The sequence below is a fragment of the Hemibagrus wyckioides genome, linkage group LG17 (genome assembly GCF_019097595.1).
Source record: "Hemibagrus wyckioides isolate EC202008001 linkage group LG17, SWU_Hwy_1.0, whole genome shotgun sequence".
NCBI lineage: Eukaryota > Metazoa > Chordata > Actinopteri > Siluriformes > Bagridae > Hemibagrus > Hemibagrus wyckioides.
Window position 1 is genome coordinate 2,380,755 of NC_080726.1, and position 15,432 is coordinate 2,396,186.

The window sequence follows — 15,432 nt, forward strand, 5'->3', positions numbered from 1 at the left end:
AAAAGAGCACTTTACTTACTTGCTTCTTCTCAGCCTTTGTCCTTGGTGTTGTGACAACTGCAAGAATTAATTTCAGAATTCAAGAATTGTTCAATTCTGAAACAATTAATTGTTTAAACAAAGTTTTGAGCTATTAAGCAACAGATTTATAAATTCAGCAATTTCTATATTCACTGCAGTCTTTCAAATTTTTATTCATAATAAAGTTTACTGGCAGCAAAACACTGAAAGATTTATTTATAAAGAAACATACAAAAAACACTTTCTGGGAAACAGTAAATTTTTCATATCAGTATAATAAATCTTGTAAAAGGAGTTGGTTTAATAAAATTTTTGTTCTACAAACATACATTCTGTGATAAAAGATTATTTATGTAAGTTTTTGTTAATAGAAATCTAACTATAATTGTTTTAAACACCGCAATGCTACTGTAGCTTGAAAGTTATTTCACTAAACACCTTAGGGCGGTTTCCTGGACAGAGTTTAAATTAAACCAGGAGTAGGCCTTAATCTAGAATTTAAAAATGGCTTTCTGAAACACAAATTAAGTACAGCTTACTAACAACTGGACTAAATTAAACTAGATTAAATTAAAACCACCTGTGCAAATCTGAAGTAGCTGGATGGAGGTTGCTTATAAAACATGAAATGAACTAAGAAAAGTTTAAAATTGTATTCAACTGAGAAGCAAATGACAATGGAAGATAAAATGGAGTGTGTTCAAAGAACTTTACTGAACATGAGAAAAGTCTTTTAAAGCAAATAGTTTCAAGACATCCTGTTATTGAAGGCACACAGCAGCTGTGGAATCAAAGAAAAGGGATGGCTGGAAATGTATTTGGAATGAATTTAATGAAAATGAACCAAAAAAGAAATGGACCTCTACAGTATCAATAAAAGAACTTAAGTTAAAGATCATTAGATTTATCACCTGACTTTTTGCTTGACATCACTTTTATTATTGTATTAGTTATTTAATACAGATGTCGAAGAATATAAAAAATTAACCTCAGAAAAGCTGCTGAATCTCGGGGAGAGGATTAAGAGGACCTGCAAATAAAGACTGATGAGTTGGATGAGTTATTGACAGGAACAATGGAGAGCCAGCAACCTTTGGAGAACATACCAGATGATAACCATCTAGATAGTTCAGATGATGGAACACACACAACTTCATTAAGTATATGAATTTCATTTTGGCTTTTGTTTCTGTCCTCTCAAACTTTAATTTGCTTCTGTCATCTGATGTGAAACATCATTCCATTTAATCTGTATTTATTTGACTATATATCTGAACTGTTCTTGTTTCAAGGAGAAAGTCAGAACAGAACTGAAAAGTTGGTGGCAGTTTACCCTCCACATCCTCCGGAGCAAGGGTGACAATGTCTGCCAGTACTGGTCACCAGAAGAAAAGACTCACTGTCCATGCAAGGTTGTCTATTGAATTGTTCAGCTGTTGTTTGGTGCAAGTATGGTGTGAACAAAAAATTCTTCTGAGCATACCCACTGTCACCAAGCAGTATTCCATTATGATCTCCTCTTACAAAATGAGTATACAGAGATGAGTTGCACCATTTCAACATGAAACAATGTTTTAAAACTGTAATTGGAGTGCATACACCTTGGATATAAGACTTTACATACTGTTGGTTCACTGACACCACATAAATCACCAATTTTGTGCTAAAAGGTGCCACATGCCAAAAACCTTAAAGTTATGAGCACCTGGAAACAAACTGGAGCAGGCTTAACAGATGAAAGCCTGGGTTCTAAAAGTGAAACCGCATTCACTTTATGCATTCGGAAGCGATCTAGAAAATGTTTTTTCTATGACCAGACTTAATCTCTGCCCAGGAAACTGCCCCATTTACAAACATTTTATTTTCGATCACATAACCTCACAGGTGAAGAAGTTCGTATCCTGAACCCAGCATATAGAGGCTGAGTGAATGTGGTGTGGACTCTGTGGAGGAGCCTCATCGTATCAGAGACGCTGTAGAAGGACAGAGTTCCTGCACTGTGATCCACATACACTCCTATTCTGGAGGATGCTGGACCTCGGAGTTCAGTCTTAATGTTGTGTAAGAAAGAGACAGAGGAAGAAGAACACTGCAGACTCCAGGACTGACTGTTGAATCCAAATCCACACTCATAACCCTCTCCTTTCCTGCTGATCTCTTTATATGAGACTGATATGAAGGTATAAACGCTCCACTCCACCTCCCAGTAACAGCGTCCACACACACTCTCCTTACACAACACCTGAGGCCAGGAGTCAAATCTCTCTGGATGATCAGAGTATCGCTGTTTTGTCTCACTGCATGTCACCACTCTGTTCTTCTCAGACAGAATGAGATCAGGATGTGCTGTGTTTGGATCCAGAGTCAGATAACAGAAATCTAAAGTAATAAAATGTCCAGAGGTTAGATGTTAATCACAGGATTTATTAAAGTCTGTGTGTGTGTGTGTGTGTGTGTGTGTGTGTGTGGTGGTGTTGTACACCTACACTGCAGAAAATCTTCTCTACTCTGTGGTTCTGAGAATAAAATCTTTTGAACTGGTGCAACTGTGGAGACAGATAAAATGGAGATGGAAAAATGACAACAAAAAATTTTTTTATAACTTGTTTCAGACAGAAATGTTAATGTCATGTATTCTGTCTGGCATCTGTCCAGATTTGATGATTTTCCAAAACATGTAAAATTAGTTTGTGAATTTGTGATGAAGTTTCATTGACTTTGTTTGCTAAATTAATCTTAATGTAATTTTATTCAGTCTTGTTACTTGCTTCCTTCTTATTTCTGGTTTGATGCATAACAATGTTTGCTTGTTTACCTTGTGGATGGATTTTCGGTAATAAGACTTCTTCAATTCGTTTTTTCAAATCTTAATGTAAATAAATATTACCCAACATCAGTCATCAGGCATAATCATAAAATATAAATGATCATATTTAGGTTATACAGTGTGTGTTTGTACACCTACTTTGCAGATTGTGTATGTTGATCTTTGGATCTGATGGTAAATTTTTCTGAGCTGCTGCAGCTGTGGAGACAGAGACAAAATGGAAATGGAAAAATGATGTGGGGGAAAAAAGATGAAAAATTTGATTAATGTTTTTAGCATCTTAACTCAATGGGTCTTAATCTAAGGCATCATGTTTAGAGTTTGATAAAGTTCTGTTGATTTTTCTGGTAAATTATTCTATAATTCTGTCTATGAATTCTATCTAATCATACAGCCCTATTCCTGCTTACACATTACAAGTTCCTACCTATTGCTGTTGTATTAATTTTAAGGCTCAATTTACCGTGATACAAAAACAAAGTTTACTTATTTACCTTCTGGTCTAATTTTCTAATTTACCTTGTGGACGGATTTTGTTGAATTCCTCCTCACAGATTTGCTCGACTCGTTTTTTCAGATCTGAGAGAGATTTCCTCACTCCATCAAATGAGAGATGTTGATTGACAGTGAAGCTGGGTGAGTCTTCACATCCAGGAGAGACACAGAGAGACGGGAAACTCTACAGAGAGGAAACACATCATAGAGAAGGGGAAAAGTGTAGGAGAGGAACGAATGAATCTCAGACTGAATCAGACCAAAGACACACTTGTGATCTCAGACAGGAACATTTCTTCTTGCTGTAATGAGCTTTTAGGAGGAAACTTTGTGAGGAACAGCGCCCTCTGTAGATCAGACAGTGAGTGTTACCTGGAGGAAGTGGATGTGATCGTGTGTGTGTGAAAGCTCCTCCAGCTCAGTGACTCTCCTCTTAAGATCAGCAATCTCCTGCTCCAGTTGATTCAGGAGTCGTTCAGCTCGACTCACTTCAGCTTTCTCCTGAGTTCTGATCAGCTTCATCACCTCAGAGCGCTTTTTCTCCATGGAGCTGATCAGCTCAGTAAAGATCCTCTCACTGTCACCTACTGCTGCCTGTGAACGCATCTGTAGGAACACACACACACACACACACACACACAGATCCATTTACAGATCTACTCTTTCTCATAGAGTGACTCTGTAATTTGTGTGTCATTTGTTTCCTCCTCACCTTAATAATGTCCACAGTCTGTTTCAGCTCCTGCACCACCTTCTGCTTCTCCTGGATCCTCTGCTGGGATTTCATCTGCTCCTCCTTTAGCTCATTCTTAATATAATATAATAATCATTCTAAATACAATATAATATAATATAAGCATAAAAAAACCCTACACAAGGTTACTTATTGCTGAGACTATGGGAAGCCTTCTTTGTGGAAGCTCTGAATTGAATAATGCCGATTTATCAGTTCAGGTAGGTCATGTGACATAGCGAAGCACACCAGCAAAAGCATAAAAGGGCATTTTCATCACATTTCTTCAGCTTCTCCTTGTCTGAAGGAAGCACAATTGGATGGCTAAGGCTATGGGAACACCAATATCATTAGCACCATTAGAGCTGTAAGACTCAGGATCCAGGAGTGGGGTCCAGGTCTGGGTTATAGAACCCGTCAGAGCACAAATATCCTGGAGGGGAATGCCCCCAAGTGCTGAACAAGTGATACACCTGGTGGAGTGAGCTGGAATCCCTAGAGACAAAGCAGTCTCTCCTGCTCAGCTGACTTGTGGGGCAGAGGGCAGAAGGCCTGCAGAAAGGCCAGACGACTGGCTTATAGCAGAGCCATTTCCAGGGTCAGAGACTTCTCAGAGGCTGACTACATTTGCTCAATGGGTGCTTACCGAAGCCCCTGCAGGTACCAGGAGGGGAGACGACTTCTGCAGGAAAGGTTTAACTGCCTGGCACCATGCAGAAGGCGAGATACCAGAGAACAGGCATGTGACTCACAGCAATAGCTGCCACATATACCTCAATGTAGAGCGTTATAGCCCATCAAAAAGTTGTGTCTGCAGGAACACTAGCACTGTACTAAAAGGGCAGTGAACTAGATCCTGACAGTTCAACACAAACTCAGTTCAGAACTCAAAGCGAGAAAATCCGAGTCAGGAGCAAGCACAAGAGAAAGTGAATCACCTGTCTCAGAAAAGTTTCACAGTGCATGCAGCCGGCACCCTTGAGAGCCACGTGTCCATGCTCCTCTGCCAAACAAACAACACAGAAAAAGCGCAGGTTGTCCCCTGTAATGTAGTGGGGCATGGATGCACACATTTTCTAAACTTGCTTGCCATCTTCCCTAATCTTATCTATCTATCTATCTATCTATCTATCTATCTATCTATCTATCTATCTATCTATCTATCTATCTATCTATCTATCTATCTATCTATCTATCTATCTATCTATCTATCTATCTATCTATCTATCTATCTATCTATCTATCTATCTATCTATCTATCCTGTGTGTGTGGAGTTTGCATACTCTCCCTGTGCTTGGTGGGTTTCCTCTGGGTGCTCCGGTTTCCTCCCACAGTCCAAAGACATGCTCCTAGGCTGATTCTAGTCTCTAAATTGCCCGTAGTTTGTGATTGCGAGAGTGAATGAGTGTGTGTACCCTGCAATGGGTTGGCACTCCATCCATGGTTTATCCTGCCTTGATGCCCGATGACGCCTGAGATGGCTCCCCGTGACCCAAGGATAGACTGGATAAGTGGCACAAACAATGAAATGAAATAAATGTATTTATTTATTTATTTATTTTTTTCACTAGTCTAGACAGACAGGACAAACAATTGACACAACCACACACCGAGCGCTTCCTGAAGTCAAAGAAGCTGGAGTAATATGACGTATATGCCCTTTTATTTTATGCTCCCCTTTGTCACATGATCAACCCGAGCCGATAAATCTGCATGATTTCACACAGAGCTTCAGACACAGCTTACACAAAGAAGTGTTCACACAGCATCAGCCAAGACACAGCATCGAGTTTCCTTGAAAGGGAACAGTGTATTACACATTATGTTGTGAGTTTACGTGTAAAACCAAATCAGAATCACTTTGTGTCTGTACACAGTGTACAGAAAATCACCACACACACATACTCACAGTAGTACATGTGGACATCTGTAGCTTTTGTCTTTTGTCAAGTAATATTAACTGAATCTAAATCTGTGCAGTCTGACCAGATTAACACTTCTAACGAGGAACCATTTAACATTTTCATTTTACAGTCTATAATAATCACATAAAATAAATATAATACCAGCTGAACAGAAATTAGATTAGAAATAGAATTTATATAAATTGACTTTGGAAATAATAATATTGTCCAGTTCTCACCTGTTTTTCTGTTCTTTCTGCTTTAGCTGCAACTGTATCATGACCTTTGTGTTGAACCTTTGTACACAAGTAACAGATGAAGCTTTGGTCAGTACGACAGTAGATCTCCATCAGTTTGTCATGTTCAGAGCAGATCTTCTCTTGGAGCTCTGCACAGGCTTCAACTAACTTGTGCTTCTTAAAGGCAGGAGACTGATAGTGAGGTTGAAGATGATCTTCACAATAAGAGGCCTGACAAACCAGACACGTACTGAGAGCTTTGCGTTTTCTCCCAATGCAGGAATCACATTTCACAGACATTTTAGTCTTCTTCAGTTCCTCCACCACTTAAGCCAGCATGTTGTTCCTGCGTAAAGCTGGCCTCCAAGAGAGAGGAGGAATGAGGAAGGGAGGTACAAAGGGAGGGGCAGAAGGCAGGGCACTTTGAGTTTATTAAGTTTCGTTTCCTCTGAAATGAGCATTAACAAAATGAGTTTTGTTTATGGTGTACATTATAGTGTGATAGTGAGATAGAGATAGTGTGTGTGAGACTTTAAAAACACAGTTTACTTGGAAAGAATTTTTATAGTGTAAATGAGCTTCCCTGTGATTTAAAGATTCAGGTGGACTGAATATTGATTTCCTGTAAATATCTGTTTCATTATCACATATTGCATATTTGAATGTGTTTATATCATTGCTGGAATGTTTCTGTACAAAATCATAATTGACATCACAGATTCATTCAACACCAGATATGACACTTTTTTCTCACAAAAGTGTATCTGAAACAAATTAAGTAACAAAAATATACTTATATTACATAAGTATATTATATACTTATACATACTTCATATTCTCACTCATTGTTTAAAAGGATTTTCATTCATTCAATCGCTCCCTCTGATCTAGTAGCACTGCTCGACTGTTCACTCCAACTCTTAGGGTACAAGGTATCCATCTAGACCAGGAGTCGCCAACTGGCGGACTCCGGTCCGAATTCGGACCGCAATATGTGTCCATCTGGACCGCAAATCCTTTTCACCTAATGAAATAAATACATGCCAAATGCTATTTTCTAATAAAATCAAATTTATATCAGGCACATCAAGGTCAGCTCAGTAGAGCTGTTTAGGTCCTATGGAGCCACAGTTTGCTACTACAGTTACTATGCTTACTGTTACTACATTCAGACATGCAGTTAATGCATGCAGTGAATAGAGCAGAGAGCGGTGCGAAAACAGATGAATCTTTCAGTGAGTGAAAAACAATGGCATTCTCAAAAATAAGGTAAGTTGACGCTGAAAACGCAGTTTTCCTGGTCTTAGGAAAGTGGCACTATACACACCTTGAGCATGTTTGGTTCAACATATAGCTGTGAGCCAGCATTCTCAACACTTAACATTATCAAAAGTAAAAACAGGTCAAGAATGACCAGTGAACATTTACATTCCAGTTTGAGGATTGCACTGACTCCATTCCTTTCAAAATTCAAAGTGATAGCTGTAATCAGAAAATGTTTTAACTAAGTTTTATGCTTCCACCTTTAAGTTCAACTCAGTCCAGCCGAACAGGAAATTTTATTTAATTTTAATTGAGTTTTTATGGACTTTAAGAAACAGTAAAAAGTTAACAGATAAAGGGTTTCTTGCTCTCATTTTCATTCTTCCAACACTAGCACTTTATTTTTGCCTGTTTGTTTTTCTGAATGATATTGCTGATGATCTTTTACCAATGCAATGTGAAGCACAGAAGAGAGCAGTGTTCAGCATTAGATAAATTTAGTTAAGAAGAGACAATACATGTACCTGTAAAGATAAAATGTGATATGAGATTTCTATTTTTATTTTTTTTTTGTGTTGTGTTGAACCAGTGAGGTTTGCATCATTAATTATGATTGTTAAGCAAAAAAAAATCACTTTATTTTTTCTTTTATCTATTATATTGTGTCCAATAGAAATGTTGTTTACACTCATTTGTTTAGTCTGGCAAAAAGCATCAGTTCGTGTTTTAAGGTATATAATTTTCCGGACCTCACCTGGCAAGGAAGGTTAATTTACTGGACCTGAAGCAATTTTGGTTGGAATGAACTTCCCCTAGATGTCCAAACAGCTGAGTCACTGACCATCTTCAAACAACTGATGAAGACCTACTTACATGAGACATGAAGACACTTAAACTAGCTATTATTTTCCGTTTTTTTATGTATTGATCTTTATTGACATAGTCCGAGTAATCCCTGTGACCTCTAAATGACAAATCTGAAGTTAAAACTGCCTCCTCTTAGGTTTAATTTAAGACTCAGTTTAGAGCTGAAGTATCTCCAGGAAATTTGTCTGTTAGATTTTGGACTAGACTGTCTAAGACTATTTAAAACCATGACAGAGAAGCAGATTTCTGTTAATCGGGTTTAAAGGGTCCTTTTGGCCCAATTTACAAACATTTTATTTTCGATCACATAGCCTCACAGGTAAAGAAGTCCGTATCCTGAACCCAGCGTATAGAGGCTGAGTGAATGTGGTGTGGACTCTGTGGAGGAGCCTCATCATGTCAGAGATGCTGTAGAAGGACAGAGTTCCTGCACTGTGATCCACATACACTCCTATTCTGGAGGATGCTGGACCTCGGAGCTCAGACTTAATGTCATTGTGCCAGAAAGAGACAGAAAAAGAAGAACACTGCAGACTCCAGGACTGACTGTTGCATCCAAACAAACACTCATTATCCTCTCCCTTCCTGCTGATCTCTTTATATGAGACTGATATTGACACAACACCGCTCCACTCCACCTCCCAGTAACAGCGTCCACACACACTCTCCTTACACAACACCTGAGTCCAGGAGTCAAATCTCTCTGAATGTTCAGAGTATTGTTGTTGTGTCTTACTGCGTGTCACCACTCTGTTCATCTCAGACACAATTAGATGAGGATGTATTGTGTTTGGATCCAGAGTCAGATAACAGAAATCTGAAGTAATAAAATGTACACAGGTTGTATGATGTTAATCACAGGATTTATAATAATTGTATCTGTGTGTGTGTGTGTGTGTGTGTGTTGTACACCTACACTGCAGAAAATCTTCTCTACTCTTTGGTTCTGAGGGTAAAATCATCTGAACTGCTGCAGCTGTGGAGACACAGAGGTAAAATGGTGATGGCAAAATTACCTAAAAGCAAAATTTTGTCCCTTGTTTCAGACAGAAATGTTCATATTGCCATTTTGTCTTTTTGGCATCTTTCCAGATTTGTAACTTTAATGTGTCAACAATGATTTTCCCATGTCATGTGAAAATAGTTTGTGAATTTGTGATGAAGTTTCATTAACTGTTTGCTATATAATAACTGTTTGCTGTTTGCTATATAACTGCTATATTAATCTTAATGTAATTTTATTTAGTCTTGTTACTTGCTTCCTTCTTGTTTCTGTTAGGATGCCTAACAAATGTTTGCTTCTTACCTTGTGGACGGATTTTCGGTATTTTCAAATCTTAATGTAAATAAATATTACCCAACATCAGTCATCAGGCATAATCATAAAATATAAATACTCATATTTAGGTTATACAGTGTGTGTTTGTACACCTACATTGCAGATTGTGTTTGTTGATCTTTGGTTCTGGGGGTAAATTTTTCTGAGCTGCCGCAGCTGTGGAGTCAGAGACAAAATGGAATTGGAAAAATTATGTAGAAAAAAATTGGTTTCAGCATCTTAACTCAATGGGGCATCTTTCCAGATTTAAATTTAAGGCATCATGTTTAATTAGATTTGTATAAAGTTCTGTTCTAATTCTATTTAATTATGCTAATATTTTGTGATTTTAAGCAGTCCTGTTCCTGCTTACAAGTGACAAGTTCTTATTATTGCTTCACTGTGAATATTATCGCTCTCTTTACTGTGATGCAGAAACAAAGTTTACTCGTTTACCTTGTGGACGGACTTTGTCGAATTTCTCCTCACAGATTTGCTCGACTCGTTTTTTCAGATCTGAGAGAGATTTCCTCACTCCATCAAATGAGAGATGTTGATTGACAGTGAAGCTGGGTGAGTCTTCACATCCAGGAGAGACACAGAGAGACGGGAAACTCTACAGAGAGGAAACATCATAGAGAAGGAGAAAAGTGTAGGAGAGGAACGAATGAATCTCAGACTGAATCAGACCAAAGACACGCTTGTGATCTCAGACAGGAACATTTCTTCTTGCTGTAATGAGCTTTCAGGAGGAAACTTTGTGAGGAACAGCGCCCTCTGTAGATCAGACAGTGAGTGTTACCTGGAGGAAGTGGATGTGATCGTGTGTTTGTGAAAGCTCCTCCAGCTCAGTGACTCTCCTCTTAAGATCAGCAATCTCCTGCTCCAGTTGATTCAGGAGTCGTTCAGTTCGACTCACTTCAGCTTTCTCCTGAGTTCTGATCAGCTCCTTCACCTCAGAGCGCTTTTTCTCCATGGAGCTGATCAGCTCAGTAAAGATCCTCTCACTGTCATCTACTGCTGCCTGTGAACGTATCTGTTAGAACACACACACACAGATCCCTATTAAGATCAACTCTTTCACTTACAGTGACTATAATTTGTGTGTGTTTAGGTGAATCTCTCAATTTTCTCTTCACCTTAATAATGTCCACAGTCTGTTTCAGCTCCTGCATCTTGTTTTGCTTCTCCTGGATCCTCTGCTGAAATTTCATTTGCTCCACCTTTAGCTCATTCTGAGACAAAATAAAACATTTAATTTTTCTGTATCAGGAAATCAGCATGTCAATAATAACTGCAGCTAAATCTAACCTAATATAATATATTATATTATATTATATTATATTATATTATATTATATTATATTATAATATACTATAATATAATATAATATAATATAACATAATATAATATAATATAACATAATATAATATACTATAATACAAGGATTATCAAAAAAAAAACTACACAAGGTTACATATGGCTGAGATTATGGGAAGACTTCTTTGTGAAAGTTGTGTCTGCAGCTCTGTGTGGAATCATGCCAATCTATCAGCTCAGGTAGGTCATGTGACGAAGCGGAGCATGTAAGCAAGACCATAAAAGGGCATCTTCATCACATTGCTCCAGCTTCTACTTGTTTGAATGAAGTGCAAGTGGACGCCTAGGGTGATGCAGCAATTCATCGCCCTTTCGAAGGAACTCGATGCTGCTTCTAGGCTGAAGCTATGGGAATGCCAATACCATCGATGCCACAGGCTGTCTCGGATGTCATGCAAGGGCACAAATAAGCTAGGAGCAGAGCACCATTAGACATTTAAGGCCCAGAATCCAGGAGTGGGGTCCAGGTCTGGGTTATAGAACCTGAAAAGTGTGTGTGTAGAGGACAAACCTGCTGGAGCACAAATATCCTGGAGAAGAACATGCCCAAGTGCTGGACAATGTGATACACATAGTGTGAGGGAGCATTCGTCGAAAGAGTCTTGTGATGATGAAGAGTGAGACCCAATGTGAGAAACCCAGTCTGTCCATATAAGAAGGGTACAAACTCATGATTCATGAACCTTGTGACCCTGCGTTTTTGCAGGGGTGAAAACCCTTGCTCCTGAGACAGAGTTGAAAAGGTCATATTTGTAGTAGATCCAAAGGAATTGCTTTGGCCACTACAGTCATGAGCTGTGCACCCTCTAAGCCTGTGAGGTAGAGAGGCATTGGCCTTGTCTGATGTCTTTTTAGGCAGAAAGGATGGAGCCCCCCCCCCCTTCTCAGAGAGGAGCACACACTTCACTGGGTTGAAGCCTAGGGACCTCATGTGGGCAAACATGGCATCTCAATGCCTGGCTGCCATTTCCATTTGACTGAGCCAAGATGAGCCAGTTATCTGGATAATTGAGTACATAAGTGCCCCAGGGTGCAATGATAGGAAAGTAGCCTCCATGCATTTTGTGAGGGTGTGCAATACTAGACCTAAAGGTAGAACCCAGCAATGGTATGCTTGTACAGTGTGTGTGTGTGTGTGTGTGTGTGTGAGAGAGAGAGAGAGAGAGTTTTGTACAGTTCAGTCCTGGGACTTGAGGAGCCTGATGTCTTGAGGAAAGAAACTGTTACACAGTCTGGTTGTGAGGGCCCGAATGTTCCGGTACCTCTTTCCAGATAGCAGGAGGGTGAAAGTGTGTGTGTGAGGGGTGTGTGGGGTCATCCACAATGCTGTTAGCCAGTCACTGATGCCGTGTACTCCTCCAAGTCAATAGAGTCACCATTGGTTGCAGCCTCCCTGAACATGTCCCAGTCAGTGCACTCAAAACAGTCCTGAAGAGCTGATATGGCTCCTGCTGGCCAGGTTTTTAACCCGTTTCAGAACCGGTTTAGAGCGTCTGACGAGTGGTCTGGAATCAACATAACAGAGATGTGGGCTGAGTAGCCGAGGTGGGGGCGGGGCTCTGCACGATACGTGCCAGGAATGTTTGTGTAAACAGGGTCCAGTGTGTTCGCCTCTTTCATAGCAAAGTCCACATGCTGATGAAATTTAGGGAGCACTGTTTTGAGATTTGCATGATTGAAATCTCCAGGGATGATAAACAATCCATCGGGGTGAGCATTCTGCAGCTCGCTAATAGCTCCGTACAGCTTACACAGAGCCTCCTTAGCTTTAGCGCTGGGTGGAATGTACACTCCGAAAATGAAAGTGGTAGTGAATTCCCGAGGCAAATAAAAAGGTCTGCACCTAACGGTCACAAACTTCACTAATGATGAACAGTAGTTAGACACAAGCACAAAGTCCTTACACCATTCCGTGTTGATGTAAACACACATCCATCACAGTCTGGTTTGCTGCAGCTACAGCCAGGGACAAGACCAAGCTTCAGGGTGTCATCCACTCTGCTGAGAAGGTGATCAGCTGCAGTCTTCCATCTATCCAGGAGCTATACCTCTCCAGGACCCAGAGACGTGCAGCCAAGATCACAGCCGACCCCTCTCATCCCGGAAACAAACTTTTTCAGTTCACAAGAACAGTTTTTTCCCCCACTGCAGTCAGCCTGCTGAACAGTGCCTCACTTACCCCCCACCAACCCGGACACTCACTTCCACATTCTAAATTGCACTACTGTTCATTCAAACTAACACTTTTATACACAATACTTATCTCATTCTACATTGTGTACATACCTCACATCTGTATATATGTTACAGTCACTTTCACTTTTTACATTTTTCTATTGCACAAATTTTCATACAAGTCACCTTATACAGTATTTATTTAAATTATTTACCTGTGTATATGTTTGCACCTGACACCAAGACAAATTCCTAGTACTGTAAAGTGCTCCTTGCTCACACTTTGCTGTACCTGGCAATAAAACTTTTCCTGATTCTGATTCTGATAATGTAGCAGGGCATGGATGCACACACTTTCTGAACATGTTTGCCATATTTCCTAATCTTTTAATTATATCTTCTTTTTCTCTAGTCTAGACAGACATGTCAAACAATTGACACAAACATACACAGAGCGCATTCTGAAGACAAAAAACTGGAGTAATGTGATGTGGATGCCCCTTTATGGTCTTGCTGGCATGCTCCACTTCGTCATATGACCTTATCAAGCAGATAAATGCATTAACACTGTTTTAGCACTTCCCCATTCATGTGGCTACAGTATTTTAAATGACTGTTGGGTGTTGGCTGCACAGTCTGACCGGATTAACACTTCTTACCAGCAACCATTTAACATTCCATTTCACAGTGTATGATAATTACATAAAATGAATAAAATCAGCTGAACAGAAATTAGATTAGAAAAAGAATTTATATAAATTGACTTGGGAAATAATAATTATATCCAGTTCTCACCTGTTTTTCTGTTCTTTCTGTTTTAGCTGCAACAGTATCATGACCTTTGTGCTGATCTATCGTACACAAGTAACAGATGAAGCTTTGGTCAGTACGACAGTAGATCTCCAACAATTTGTCATGTTCAGAGCAGATCTTCTCTTGGAGCTCTGCACAGGCTTCAACTAACTTGTGCTTTTTAAAGGCAGGAGACTGATAGTGAGGTTTAAGATGATCTTTACAATAAGAAGCCAAGCAAACCAGACAGGAATTAACAGCTTTGCGTTTTCTCCCAATGCAGTAATCACACTCCACAGACATTTCAGTCTTCTTCAGTTCCTCCACCACTTCAGCCAGCATGTTGTTCCTACATAAAGAAGGCCTTGGAGTGAATGTCTCTTTACACTGGGGGCAGCTGTACACACTCCTCTGATCTTCTTTATCCCAGAAGTCATTAATACACACATTACAGAAATTGTGGCCACAGGGAGTAGTCACTGGATCCTTCAGGAGATCCAGACACACTGGACAGCAGAACCGATCCTGATCTGTGGAAGTACCAGCCTCAGCCATTTTCTTGTAGTCTTACACTGAGAAAGCAAGAGAAAATGTGTGTGTGTGAGAGAGAGAGAGAGAGAGAGAGAGAGAGAGAGAGAGAGAGAGAGAGAAAAACAGGAAGGGGGGAGGGGGGAATGAGGGACAGAGGTAAGAAGGGAGGGGCAAAAGGCAGGCTCTTTGAGTTTGAGTTTCATTTTCTTTGAAATAAGCTTTCTGGTTTTGTTTGTGGTATAGTGTGAGACAGATAGTGGGTGTGGCTTTAGAGTGGCAGTAGATAGAAAAGGAAATAAGGTGTCACACCAACTGCAGTGACAAACTCCAAAAACAAGTTCACTGTTGACTACACTCACCACAACACACACATACTTCACACTCTCACTTATTGTTTAAAAGAACTTTCATTTATTTACCATTGCCTTTTTACAGTCCTGCTTTTGTTCTTGTTTTTGGATTTGTTTGCCTTGTGTTCACACAATCAGCGGCGCATATGGATTCTATTCCTACTGCCTCTGAGTCTACATTACATTTACCTGCATTTGCATCTACTCTGTGAATCTTTTATGACATAATGATCAAGTCCCCTGCCTTTAAAACAGTAAGGTGTAGTAACAACAGTGAAAAACTCTCTTTTTGTCCTCAAACATTTTGAATTAATGTTTATCGTTCACTAGAGTAAATCTTTCTGTCACCATTAACATTTATTTCGCTCTTTTAAAAAGCAAAAGTTCCATTTTACAGCTTTTTTTTTTTTCAAACACCTTCATAACATATTTTAATACTAGCCATTGGTCAATTCTGAAAGATTTAATTGTTTAAACAGAAACTTTTGAGCATTTGAGCAAAAGATTTATAAATTCAGCAATTTCTATATTCACTG

At 39.4% G+C, this 15,432-nt stretch overlaps 1 pseudogene; it reads right to left on the reverse strand.

Annotated features, from left to right (window-relative positions):
- Window positions 1–254: 254 nt before the first annotated feature.
- LOC131368165 (E3 ubiquitin/ISG15 ligase TRIM25-like) lies at window positions 255–14,636 on the reverse strand (annotated as a pseudogene).
- Window positions 14,637–15,432: the final 796 nt, after the last annotated feature.